Here is a 12,320-nt window from a genome sequence, read left to right on the forward strand (position 1 = left end):
TGCCAGAACCCAACAAGGCTGGCACCCTGACCTTGGTCTTCCAGCCTCTAACATTTTTTTTTTTTTATTGAAAGTTTGGGGGAAGAGGAGGAGGAATGAGGAGTTGAGGAAGATATGTACATTTCTTTTTTCTTTGTTCGAGATGGAGTTTCACTCTGTCACCCAGGCTGGAGTGCAGTGATGTGATCTTGGCTCACCGCAACCTCCATCTCCTGGGTTCAAGCAATTCTCTTGCCTCAGCCTCATGAGTAGCTAGGATTACAGACACCCACCACCATGCCTGGCTAATTTTTGTATCTTTAGTAGAGACAAGATTTCACCATGTTGGCCAGGCTGGTCTCGAACTCCTGACCTCAGGTGATCTGCCTGCCTCAGCCTCCCAAACTGCTGGGATTATAGGTGTGAGCCACTGCGCCCAGCCTGAGCCTCTAGCACTGTGAGAAATCAATGTCTGTTGTGTAAACCACCCAGTTTAAGATCTTTGTTATAGCAGCCCAGACTAAGACACAGAGCCAGAAAAAAAGTGAACCCCAAACAAGAGTTTAGGACAAAGTCGCTACATACTTCACAAGGTTGGATTAGGAGCAGTGCTGCATCCTCAATGACCCTGGGCGGTTAGACTGCACCTGTTCTCCACAGTACCATTTCAAACCTTTTCTGCTCTCCTAAAATTATCTCACTCACGCTGAGGCCAACGCCCATCGGTGTGCTGGACTCTGTCCATCATCCTCGTGTGCCTTAAATGTTTGTCCCATCTCTCCTCTGTCTTCATCCTCTTCCTCTCCACTGACTCCTCCTTTGGCATTTAAACATACACAGATTCATTTCATTTCTCAACTCCATCTTCTGTCTATTGATTACCCTAGCGCATCTCTTCATTTTCCAGCCAAATTTCTAAAGACACACTTCCTCACCATCCCCTAGCTTCTCAAGCCACTATAATGTGGCTTTCCAATCTTGGCTGCTCCACTGAGACTGCTGGCAACGGTTTCACAAAACACCTCCCTTTTTAAGGCTTTATCTTACTTAAATCATTGTTGGCATCGACAAAATCCACTACTCTCTCCTTTGAAACACTCTGTTCTCTTGGTTTACCTTGCTCCCAATCCACTACACAGGTGCCTGGATTTCTTCCTGGCGCTGTGGTTAATTCCTCTTAGGCTCCCTGCAAGCTGAACCTCCTGTCTCCCAAAGATGTTGTTGTTTCTCAGCGTTCTCCTCGGCTCTCTCCTCCCCTCACCACTCCCCTCTCACTTTGCCCACTCTCTCTAGGCAATATTATATACTGTACTCCCCTGGGTTCAACAATATTTCCAGACCTTCATATTTCACTTCCTTTTGAACATTTCCACTTGGATGTTCCATATTCACCTCAAACCTCCAAAAGTGAATTTCCCTCTCCACCCCTCATAACCTGCTACTTCTCTTTGGCTCCCTTCCCCATCCCTGCTTAATTGTTGACTTAGAAATGTGCGTATCAGTCGGGTGCGGTGGCTCACGCCTGTAATCCCAGCACTTTGGGAGGCCGAGGCGGATGGATCGCCTGAGGTCAGGAGCTGGAGACCAGCCTGGCCAACATGGTGAAACCCCGTCTCTACTAAAAATACAAAAATCAGCCAGGTGTGGTGGTGGGTGCCTGTAATCCCAGCTACTTGGAAGGCTGAGGCAGGAGAATCGCTTGAGCCCTGGAGGCGGAGGTTGCAGTGAGCCAAGATCTCACCATTGCACTCCAGCCTGGGCGACAGAGTGAAACTCTGTCTAGGAAAAAAAAAGGGGGAGAGCGAGAGAGAGAGAAAAGAAATGTGCATATCTTCCTCAACCCCTCATTCCTCCTCCTCCCCCAAACTTTTTTTTTTTTTAGACGGAGTCTTGCTCTGTCGTCTGTCGCCCAGGCTGGAGTGCAGTGACGCGATCTCGGCTCACTGCAAGCTCAGCCTCCTGGGTCCACGCCATTCTCCTGCCTCAGCCTCCCGAGTAGCTGGGACTACAGGCGCCCGCCACCACGCCCGGCTAATTTTTTGTATTTTTTTTTTAGTAGAGACGGGGTTTCACCGTGTTAGCCAGGATGGTCTCGATCTCCTGACCTCGTGATCCGCCCGCCTCAGCCTCCCAAAGTGCTGGGATTACAGGTGTGAGCCACCGCGCCCGGCTCAAACTTTCAATCAGTCATTAAATTCTATTGATCCTCCTTTCTCAAATTATCTCAATCTCCTCACTTCTCTTCTTAACTACGTCTACAACCATAGTGTAATTCCACCATCATCCATCACCCAGATTATTCCAATACTTTCTTAACTGGCCCCGTGCCCCTGGCCTTACACCTTCAAATTAATTCTCCAGGGCCGGGCGCAGTGGCTCACGTCTGTAATCCCAGCACTTTGGGAGGCTGAGGCAGGCGGATCACGAGGTCAGGAGATCGAGACCATCCTGGCTAACATGGTGAAACCCCATCTCTACTAAAAATACAAAAAATTAGCCGGGCAAGGTGGCGGGTGCCTGTAGTCCCAGCTACTTGGGAGGCTGAGGCAGGAGAATGGCGTGAACCCGGGAGCCGGAGCCTGCAGTGAGTCGAGATCGCGCCACTGCACTCCAGCCTGGGTGACAGAGTGAGACTCCGTCTCAAAAAAAAAAAAAAGTAAATTCTCCATACCACAGCCATCATGACCTTTTCAAAACAACTCCCTTGCTTAAAGCCTTCAGTGGTCCCTTAAGCTGCCCAGGAATAAATATTAGACCCTAACATGTCTTCCAAGTCCATTCCAGATCTGGCCTCTGCAGCCTCTCCCGTCTCTTCCTACTCCACTTCCTTCTTTTCCCATCAAATGTGTCCTATTCCTTCTTGGATCTCCATTACCAGGTTCATAGTCAGCCTATGACTAACACTGCCAGGTCTGATCATGAGACACCCTTGATTCAATCCCTTCCTGCTCAGTCAGGCAAATGGACTTTAAGTGTATTGGTGTCCTGTGGCTGCTGTAACCAAGTACCACAAATTGAGTGGCTTAATCAACAAAAATGGATTCTCTCACAATTATGGAAGCCAGAAGTTCAAAATCAAGGCATTGGCAGGGTAAGTTCCTGCCAGAGCCTCAAAGGTGATTCAGTTCCATGTCCCTCTCCTAGTTTTGGGGCATCACCAATGCTTGGTCTTACTTGGCTTGTGGACACATAACCTCCATCTCTGCTTCTGTCTTCAGACAGGCTTTCCCCTACCTCTCTGTGCCTCCTTTCTCTTACAAGGACACCCTTCACTGGATTTATGGCTCTTCCTAATCCAGGATGACCTCCGCTCAGGATCCTTGCTTAATCGTATCTGTGACGATCTTTAATCCCGGGCAAGTTACTGAACCTAGGAAAATATAAAAAACAAAAAACATTTTAAAAATAAGGTCAGGTGTGGTAAATCATGCCTATAATCCCAGCACTTTGGAAGGCCAAGGTGGGTGGATGGGTTGAGCCCCGGAGTTCGAGACCAGCCTGGACAACATGGCAAAACCCCATCTCTACAGAAAATAGAAAAATTAGCTGCGCGTGGTGGCACACATCTGTAGTCTCAGCTACTTGGGAGGCTGATGGAGCCCGAGGTGGGAGGATCACCTGAGCCTGGGGAGGTCGAGGCTGCAGTGAGCCATGATTGTGCCACTGCCCTCCACCATAGGCAGCAGAGTGAGACTCTGTCTCAAAAACAAAAAAATTTAAAAAGAAATAAAATAAAAAAATTAAAGACGCTTATTGTAAATAAGATCACATTCTGAAGTTCTGGAGGGACATATCTTCTAGGGGTTACACCATCCAACCCACATTATAGGATGGTTTGGGGGAAATGTTTTATGTCCACTTATAGCTCTTGAATACCCTTACTCAGTATTTCTTGATGTCTAAAATTCTTTAAAATCTTTGTTTAGTGAAAATTGTCTTAATTTTAAAACTTGCATTTGTTTTATTATTAATGAAGTTGTATATATTTTACTGCCTATTAACCATTTTATCCCATCTGTAAATTATCTTTTCATGTGCTCGGCATTTTTACAGAATCTTAATATCTTTCTTAAAAGTAAGTGCAGGATCTTTATATAGTAAAGCTATTAGTATTTGTGGCAATTTTCCATAGTTTATAGTTTATCTCCCCTTTCTATTTTGTTTGTTCTACGAAAGATCTTAGAAATTATTCATGTTAGCTAGGGACAGTGGTTTACGCCTGTAATCCCAGCACTTCGGGAGCACTTTGGAAGGCTGAGGCAGGAGTATCACTTAAGCCCAGGAGTTAAAGACTAGCCTGAGCAACAAACTGAGACCCCATCTCTATTTATTAAATTAAAAAAAGAAATTATTCAGCCGGGCCCAGTGGCTCAAGCCTGTCATCTCAGCACTTTGGGAGGCCGAGGTGGGTGGATCACCTGAGGTCAGGAGTTTAAGACCAGCCTGGCCAACATGGTGAAACCCTGTCTCTAATAAAAATACAAAAAATTAGCTGGACACGGTGGTGGGCACCTGTAATCCCAGCTACTCAGGAGGCTAAGGCAGGAGAATCACTTGAACCTGGGGGGAGGATGTTACAGTGAGTCAAGATTGCGCCACTGCACTCCTGGGCAACAAGAGCAAAACTCTGCCTCAAAAAAACAGACAAACAAACCAACACAAAAAAAACAGAAAATATAGAGGGATCATGTTAATACTGGACGGTGAGCTCAGAGGTCTCTTGATAGGCAGTAATCCATAAGCTAACTGCTCCAAAAGCTTTATATTTTTGTGTAATATGTTTTTGTGTTAGTATATTTTAGAAAACTTAGCCAAGTGTAAGTAAACATCCAGTCCAGGCATGGTGGCTCATGCCTGTAATCCTACCACATTGGGAGGCTGAGATGGGAAGGTCACTTGAGGCCAGGAGTTCGAGACTGGCCTGGTCAATGTAGCAAGACCCCATCTCTATTTTATATTTTAAAAATATAAATAAATAAATGGCCATAAGACTTCCATTTCTGAAGCTGACAGTGAGATGATACTCTCAACCTTGGGAGAATTAAAAATAAAATCTTACTCTAGAAATACAATTTATTTATTTATTTATTTATTTATTATTTGAGAGTCTTGGTCTGTCACTGCTGGAATGCAGTGGTTCCGTTTTGGCTCACTGCAACCTCTGTCTCCTGGTTTCAAGCGATTCTCCTCCCTCAGCCTCCTGAGTAGCTAGGATTATAGGTGTGTGCCACCACGCCCAGTCAAGAAATGCAATTTATGGCAATCTTGCAGATCTTCCTATTTGTAAAAAATGTTTTACCAATCCTACCTATTCAGACCCTCAGACAGGCCACTGGGTCTTTTTTATAGATCTGAAAGTACCTGTTGTACTGTTGCTGCAATAGCCTAAAATACAGAGAACCACTGTGGTTAACAGCATGATATTGAGTGGCCCTTCAGGTGAACAAAATTCAATGCTGGCTTCCACACTATTGAGACATGCAGACTTGTGCATGCCCCTTATTTTCTATGAGCTTTGGTTTATTTGTTTATAAGACAGAGGTCATAACTTTCCTCCCGGTGGTGATGTGAAGATTAAATTAGATGATGGGCTAGGCAAAGTGGCTCATGTCTGTAATCTCAGCACTTTGGGAAGCCAAGGCGGGATGATCACTTGAGCCTAGGAGTTCAAGACCAGCATGAGCAACATGGTGAGAGCCCGCGTCGACAAAAACAACAACAATGAAAACATGTATCTATAAAGGTAAATGAGATGATGTTTATGACAGTGCCTACATAGATAGGCATCAAGCTCAATAAATGTTAGTTCCTATCCCCTTCCCCTCACTGGGACCAGATGTATACCCCAACGTGAAAGGTTTATAATAGACAATCCCTTCCAACTCAGAAACTTTCAACATACAACTAAAATCAGTATTGGTAAGGCTGCAGGAGAAACATCGCAGAAGTGTATGTTGGGACAACCTTTCTGGGCAGCTGCTGTATCAATGGGTTTAACATGCAAGTTCCTTTTGACCTAATGATTCAGTTCCAGGAATTTAGCTAATGGAAATTATTTGGATTGCTAGTAAAAATTTATCAAAATGTTGATCACAGTGTTGTTTTTAATCAAGAGACTAAAAAAGCCGCTCTGATCATACAGTGATGATTAAATAAACTGTGGAATCTCTAGGCCACCTGTATAACAGATATTGTTTTAAAAAAAATTATCAACATAGAAAAATCAGTCAGGTGTGATGGCTCACGCCTGTAATCTCAACACTTTGGGAGGTTGAGGCGGGAGGATTGCTTGAGCCCAGGAGTTTGAAACATTGTCTCTACAAAAAATTAGCCAGGCATGGTGGCATGGGCCGAGTAGTCCCAACTACACGGAGAGGCTGAGGTTAGAGGATTGCCTGAGCCCAGGAGGCCAAGGCTGCAGTGATCTCTGCTCCTGCCTCTGCACTCCAGCCAGGGTGACAGAGCAAGACTTTGTCTCAAAAAAATAAATAGAATTAAAAAAAGAGAAATATTCATAGCATACTGTTTATCAGAAACTAAAAGGAAATTAAATGTAATACGTGCCTTGTGATCTTAGTTTTGTAACATTAAAATAAACATCTTTGTGCAGAGGCAAAAGATTACACACACAAAACTCTAATGCTGGTTACTTCTAGATAGTAGTTTGGATATTATTTCTTTTCTTTTTTCTTTTTCTTTTTTTTTTGAGATGGAGTCTCTCTCTGTCACCCAGGCTGGAGTGCAGTGGCACGATCTCAGCTCAGTGCAACCTCCACTGCCTGGGTTCAAGAGATTGTCCTACCTCATCCTCCCAAGTAGCTGGGACTACAGGCGTCTGCCACCACACTTGGCTAATTTTTGTATTTTCAGTAGAGATGGGTTTCACCATGTTGGTCAGGCTGGTCTCGAACTCCTGACCTCGTGATCTGCCTGCCTCGGTCCCCACAAAGTGCTGGGATTACAGACGTGAGCCAACGCACCCACCTGGATATTATTTCTAAAAGGTTTTTTATGATAGATGTATATTGCTTTTGTGAAGAAGAAAGTCACAGGATCTATTTTTAAGTCTTTGCAAAAACGAAATGAAAAATTATTTAATAGTCATTAAGTGATATGTGATGTTAGTCTAGTCTTCTCCATTAAAGTAATCAGTGGTGTTCTGCAGGAACTCAAACCACTTAGGCAGAAGGTCTGATGAAACACTGGCGAGTTCCTGCGCTTCACAGTGGAAGAATGAATTGTGTAGGCTTTGATCTATTAGTTCACTGTAGAAAATTCTGTGTTCCCTAGGGGATGTCTGGGCCAGAGAGAAAGGGACTGTGCTCTGGGGCAAAAGCCGCCACAGTAGTGACCCTGCCTGGCCCCCACAATGGAAAAGTGCGTTCTGTAGTCTGAAATGAAAGGCGCCCTGCGCGTCTCCCGTTAATGGGCTCTGAAAGCCCAGGCTTCGGGAGTTGACAGCATCCACAATGCTAACCTTAATAAATGGACACAGTCAGAGAAACTTAAGTTATCAATAGAGACTGTGTGGGTGTTTTGGAGGCAACACAGGTGATGCACACTCATCCAAGGGCAGCCAACCCCTCGCAGTGCCTTGTGACATGCTGTTACCCATTTCTTTGGGGTCCCAGAGCCTTATGCATGGAGCTGGGGTCAACTTCCTTCTCATTTTCACAGTTAACTCTCAAATTCCTGGATACTCCCAATGCTAATCTTGGAGAATTCTTTAATCCAATCAGCCCTTCAAGAGCCTATCCAAAAGTTATTGTTCTAGAGCCTGAGAATAAAAAGATGAATAATAGGCTAGGCACAGTAATCCTAGCACTTTGGGAGGCCAAAGCAGGCAGATCACCTGAGGTCGAGAGTTCGAGACCAGCCTGGCCAACATGGAGAAACCCCATCTCTGCTAAAAGAAATACAAAATTAGCCGGGCATGGTGGCACATGCCTGTAATCACAGCTACTTGGGAGGCTGAAGCAGGAGAATCACTTGAACCCGGGAGGCGGATGTTGTGGTGAGCTGAGATCGCGCCATTGCACTCCAGCCTGGGCAACAAGAGCGAAACTTCATCTAAAAAAATAAACAAATAAAATATACTGTCCAGGGAAAGGACATTACACTGATTAATGCACATGAATCTTTGTTACCTGCCTGGTCTGATGTTGTGCAATTTATACATTGGTAATAGCGCCTTTGGTCCTCATAACAATCTCAAGTTATTACTTTTCCCACACTGTGGATGAAAAAATGGAGACTGACCAGCCGGGTGCGGTGGCTCACACCTGTAATCCCAACACTTTGGGAGGCCAAGGCAGGTGGATCACAAGATCAGGAGATCAAGACCATCCTGGCTAATACGGTGAAACCCCGTCTCTACTAAAAAATACAAGAAGTTAGCCGGGCGTGGTGGCACGTGCCTGTGGTCCCAACTACTTGGGAGGCTGAGGCAGGAGAATCACTTGAACCCGGGAGGCGGAGGTTGCGGTCAGCCGAGATCGCGCCACTGCACTTCAGCCTGAGCGACAGAGCCAGACTCCATCTCAAAAAAAAAAAAAAAAAGAAAAAAGAGAAAGAAAATGGGCACTGACAAAGGTGAAGTTACTGCTCAAGGTTATGCAGATAAGAGGTGGAGGAGGCAGTGTTGATAGTCAGGCTTATCTGACTTCTGCGTGTGACACCGGAGGAGGCAGCAAGGCAGCCTGCCAGAGAACTGCAAAGGCAGGGCTCCCCAAGACTTTAAGGAGCTTTGGGAAGTTCACTCAATTGAGAAATGAGGGAGAAGGGAGTTAAAGGAAATAAACTACATTTATTTACTACTTTATTTTTTATTATAGTCAGGCGCAGTGGCTTACACCTGTAATCCAACACTTTGGGAGGCCAAGGTGAGAGGATCGCTTGGGGCCAGGAGTTCAAGACCAGCTAGTCAACATAGCGAGACCCTGTCTCTACAAAAAGAAAATTTTTTTAAAACATTAGCTGAGCGTGGTGGTGAGTGTCTGTAGTCCCTGCTACTCACGAACCTGAGGCAGAAGATTGCTTGAGCCCAAAAGTTTAAGGTTGCAGTGAGCTCTGATTGCACCACTTTACACTCCAGCCTGGGCAATAGAACAAGACTCTGTCTCAAAAAAATGAAAAGAAAATGCTATCACGTGCTCTCTTTGGCAACACATATACTAAAATTGGAACGATACAAAGAAGACTAGTATGGCCCCACACAAGGATGACATGCCAATTCATGAAGTGTTATTCCTCAAAGAGCTAAAAGCAGAACTACCATTGACCCGGCAATCCCATTACTGGGTATATACCCAGAGGAATATAAGTCATTCTACCATAAAGACACATGCATGCAAATGTTCACTGCAGCACTGTTCACAACAGCAAAGACATGGAATCAACGTAAACGTCCATCAGTGGCAGATGGATAAAGAAAATGTGGTGGCTGGGTATGGTGGCTCACACCTGTAATTCCAGCACCTTAGGAGGCCGAGGCAGGCAGATCACCTGAGGTCAAGAGTTCGAGACCAGCCTGACCAACATGGAGAAACCCTGTCTCTACTAAAAAATACAAAATTAGCCAGGCGTGGTGGCACATGCCTGTAATCCCTGCTACTCAGGAGGATGAGGTAGAAGAATCGCTTGAAGCCGGGAAGTGGAGGTTGCTGTGAGCCGAGATCATGCCATTGCACTCCAGCCTGGGCACCAAGAGTGAAACTCCGTCTCAAAAAAAAAGAAAAGAAAATGTGGTACAGATACACCATGGAATACTAGGCAGCCATAGAAAAGAATGAGATCATGTCTTTTGTGGAAATGTGGATGGAGCTGGTGGCTATTATCCTCAGCAAACTAGCGGAGAAACAGAAAACCAAATACTGCATGTTCTTGCTTATAAGTGGAGACTAAATGATAAGAACTTATGAACAAACACGAAGAAGAAAACAATAGACACGGGGGTCTACTTGAGGGTGGAGAGTGGGAGGAGAGAGAGGAGCAGAAAAGATGACTATTGGATACTGGGCTTAATCCCTGGATGATGAAAGAGTCCGTAGAACAACCTCCATGACACGTGTTTACCTATGTAACAAACCTTCACATGCACCCCCAAACCATAAAAAGAAATGTGGCTGAGTGCAGTGGCTCAGGCCTGCAATCCTAGCACTTTGGGAGGCTGAGGCCGACGGATCACCTGCGGTCAGGAGTTCGAGACCAGCCTGGCCAATGTGGCGAAACCCCATCTCTACTAAAAATACAAAAATCAGCCAGGCATGGTGGTGCGTGCCTGTAATCCCAGCTGCTTGGGTGGCTGAGGCAGGAGAATCACTTGAACCTGGGGGGCAGAGGTTGCAGTGAGCCAAGATCACACCACTGCACTCCAGCCTGGGCAACAAGAGGGAAACTCCATCTCAAAAAAAAAAAAATGTAAAAACAGACAATATACCAAAAATAAAATGGCAAAAAAAGAAAACGCTATCACAATCACCATCTGGCTAACCCTGTATTTGACATTTATTTGAGCAAAGTGCTAGAGGATGGAGATACAGTGATGAGCAAGAAATGAAATTAACTGTAACAAGTAGTTATAAGAACTTAAAATCTTTTGTGTTTAACTTAGGTAGCTATGGTAGGCAGAATAATGGCCCCCAAAGATGTTCACATCCTAATCCCCAAAACTTGTCAATATGTTACATTATGTGGTAAGGGGGAACTGGGGTCCTAGATGGAATTAGGAATGCTAATCTGGCCAGGCATGGTAGCTCATGCTTGTAATCCCAGAATTTGGAAGGCTGAGGCAGGAGGATCACTTGAGCCCAGGAGTTCGAGACCAGCCTGGGCAACATAGTGAGACCCCATCTCTAAAAATTAAAATAGGCTGGGTGTGGTGGCTCACACCTGTAATCCCAGCACTTTGGGAGCCTGAGGCAGGTGGATCATAAGGTCAGGAGTTCGAGACCAGCCTGGTCAATATGGTGAAACCCCATCTCTACTAAAAGTAGAAAAATTAGCCAGGCATGGTAGCAGGTACCTGTAGTCCCAGCTACTCGGGAGGCTGAGGCAGGAGAATCGCTTGAACCCGGGAGGCAGAGGTTGCAGTGAGCCGAGATCGCGCCACCGCACTCCAGCCTGGGCGACAGAGTGAGACTCTGTCTCAATAATAAATAAATCAATGAGTGAATAAATAAATAAAATAAAATAGAGGAATGCTAATCTGCTGACCTTAAAATAGGAAAATGATCGTGGATTATCTGGCTGTGCCTAATGTAATCACAAGGATTCTTAAATCATGAAGAATCATGAGAGTGAGGGAAGGGAATGAGACCACAGAAGCGGAAGTCAGAGGCTGGAGTGGTATGATTGCTGGTCTTAAAGATGAAAAGAGACCACAAGGCAAGGAATGCAGACAGCCTCTGGAAACTGGAGATGACAGGAAAACAGACTTTCCAGCCGGGTGTGGTGGCTCACACCTGTAATCCCAGCACTTTTGGGAGGCCAAGGTGGGCAGATCATGAGGTCAGGAGTTCGAGACCAGCCTGACCAAAATGGTGAAACCCTGTCTCTACTAAAAGTGCACAAATTAGCTGGTCGTGGTGGTATGCACCTGTAATCCCAGCTAGTCAGGAGGCTGAGGCAGGAGAATCACTTGAACCCGGGACGCAGAGGTTGCAGTGAGCCAAGATCGTGCCACTGCCCTCCAGCCTGGGCGACAGAGTGAGACTCCGTCTCAAAAAAGAAAGAAAAGAAAACGGACTTTCCCCTAGAGCCTCCCGAAGGGGCATAGCCCCACTGACACATTGATTTTAGCCTGGTGGGGCTCATTGAGACTTCCAATCTCCAGAACTGTAAGAGAATGTGTGTTGTCTTAAGCTGCTAATTTGGGGTGATTTGTTACAGCAGCCATAGGACATAGCCAATAGCACAGTGGGAGGTCGTGGAAATCTTCCATCAGGCAGTGGCTCTTGAACTGAAATCTGATGGAATAGGACGGAAGGGTCTGACACATTTGGCAGGTAAGGTTGGCACAGCTTGGCTGGGTGCGGTGGCTCACGCCTGTAATCCCAGCACTTTGGGAGGCTGAGGCAGGCGGATCACGAGATCAGGAGATCGAGACCATCCTGGCTAACACGGTGAAACCCCGTCTCCACTAAAAATACAAAAAATTAGCCAGGCGCCGCCATGGCAGGTGCCTGTAGTCCCAGCTACTCGGGAGGCTGAGGCAGGAGAATGGCATGAACCGGGGAGGCAGAGCTGGCAGTGAGCCGAGATTGCGCCACTGCACTCCAGCCTGGGCGACAGAGTGAGTCTCCGCCAAAAAAAAAAAAAAAAAGTTGGCACAGCTGGAGGAA

At 45.8% G+C, this 12,320-nt stretch overlaps 1 non-coding gene across 1 annotated transcript; it reads left to right on the plus strand.

Annotated features, from left to right (window-relative positions):
• The first annotated feature begins 9,128 nt into the window (after nucleotides 1-9,128).
• On the plus strand, nucleotides 9,129-9,234 carry LOC112131035 (U6 spliceosomal RNA). The gene has a single exon (XR_002913195.1). It is a non-coding gene; the product is annotated as a U6 spliceosomal RNA (small nuclear RNA).
• Nucleotides 9,235-12,320: the final 3,086 nt, after the last annotated feature.

This window comes from Pongo abelii, chromosome 1 (genome assembly GCF_028885655.2).
Source record: "Pongo abelii isolate AG06213 chromosome 1, NHGRI_mPonAbe1-v2.0_pri, whole genome shotgun sequence".
NCBI classification, from domain to species: Eukaryota; Metazoa; Chordata; class Mammalia; order Primates; family Hominidae; genus Pongo; species Pongo abelii.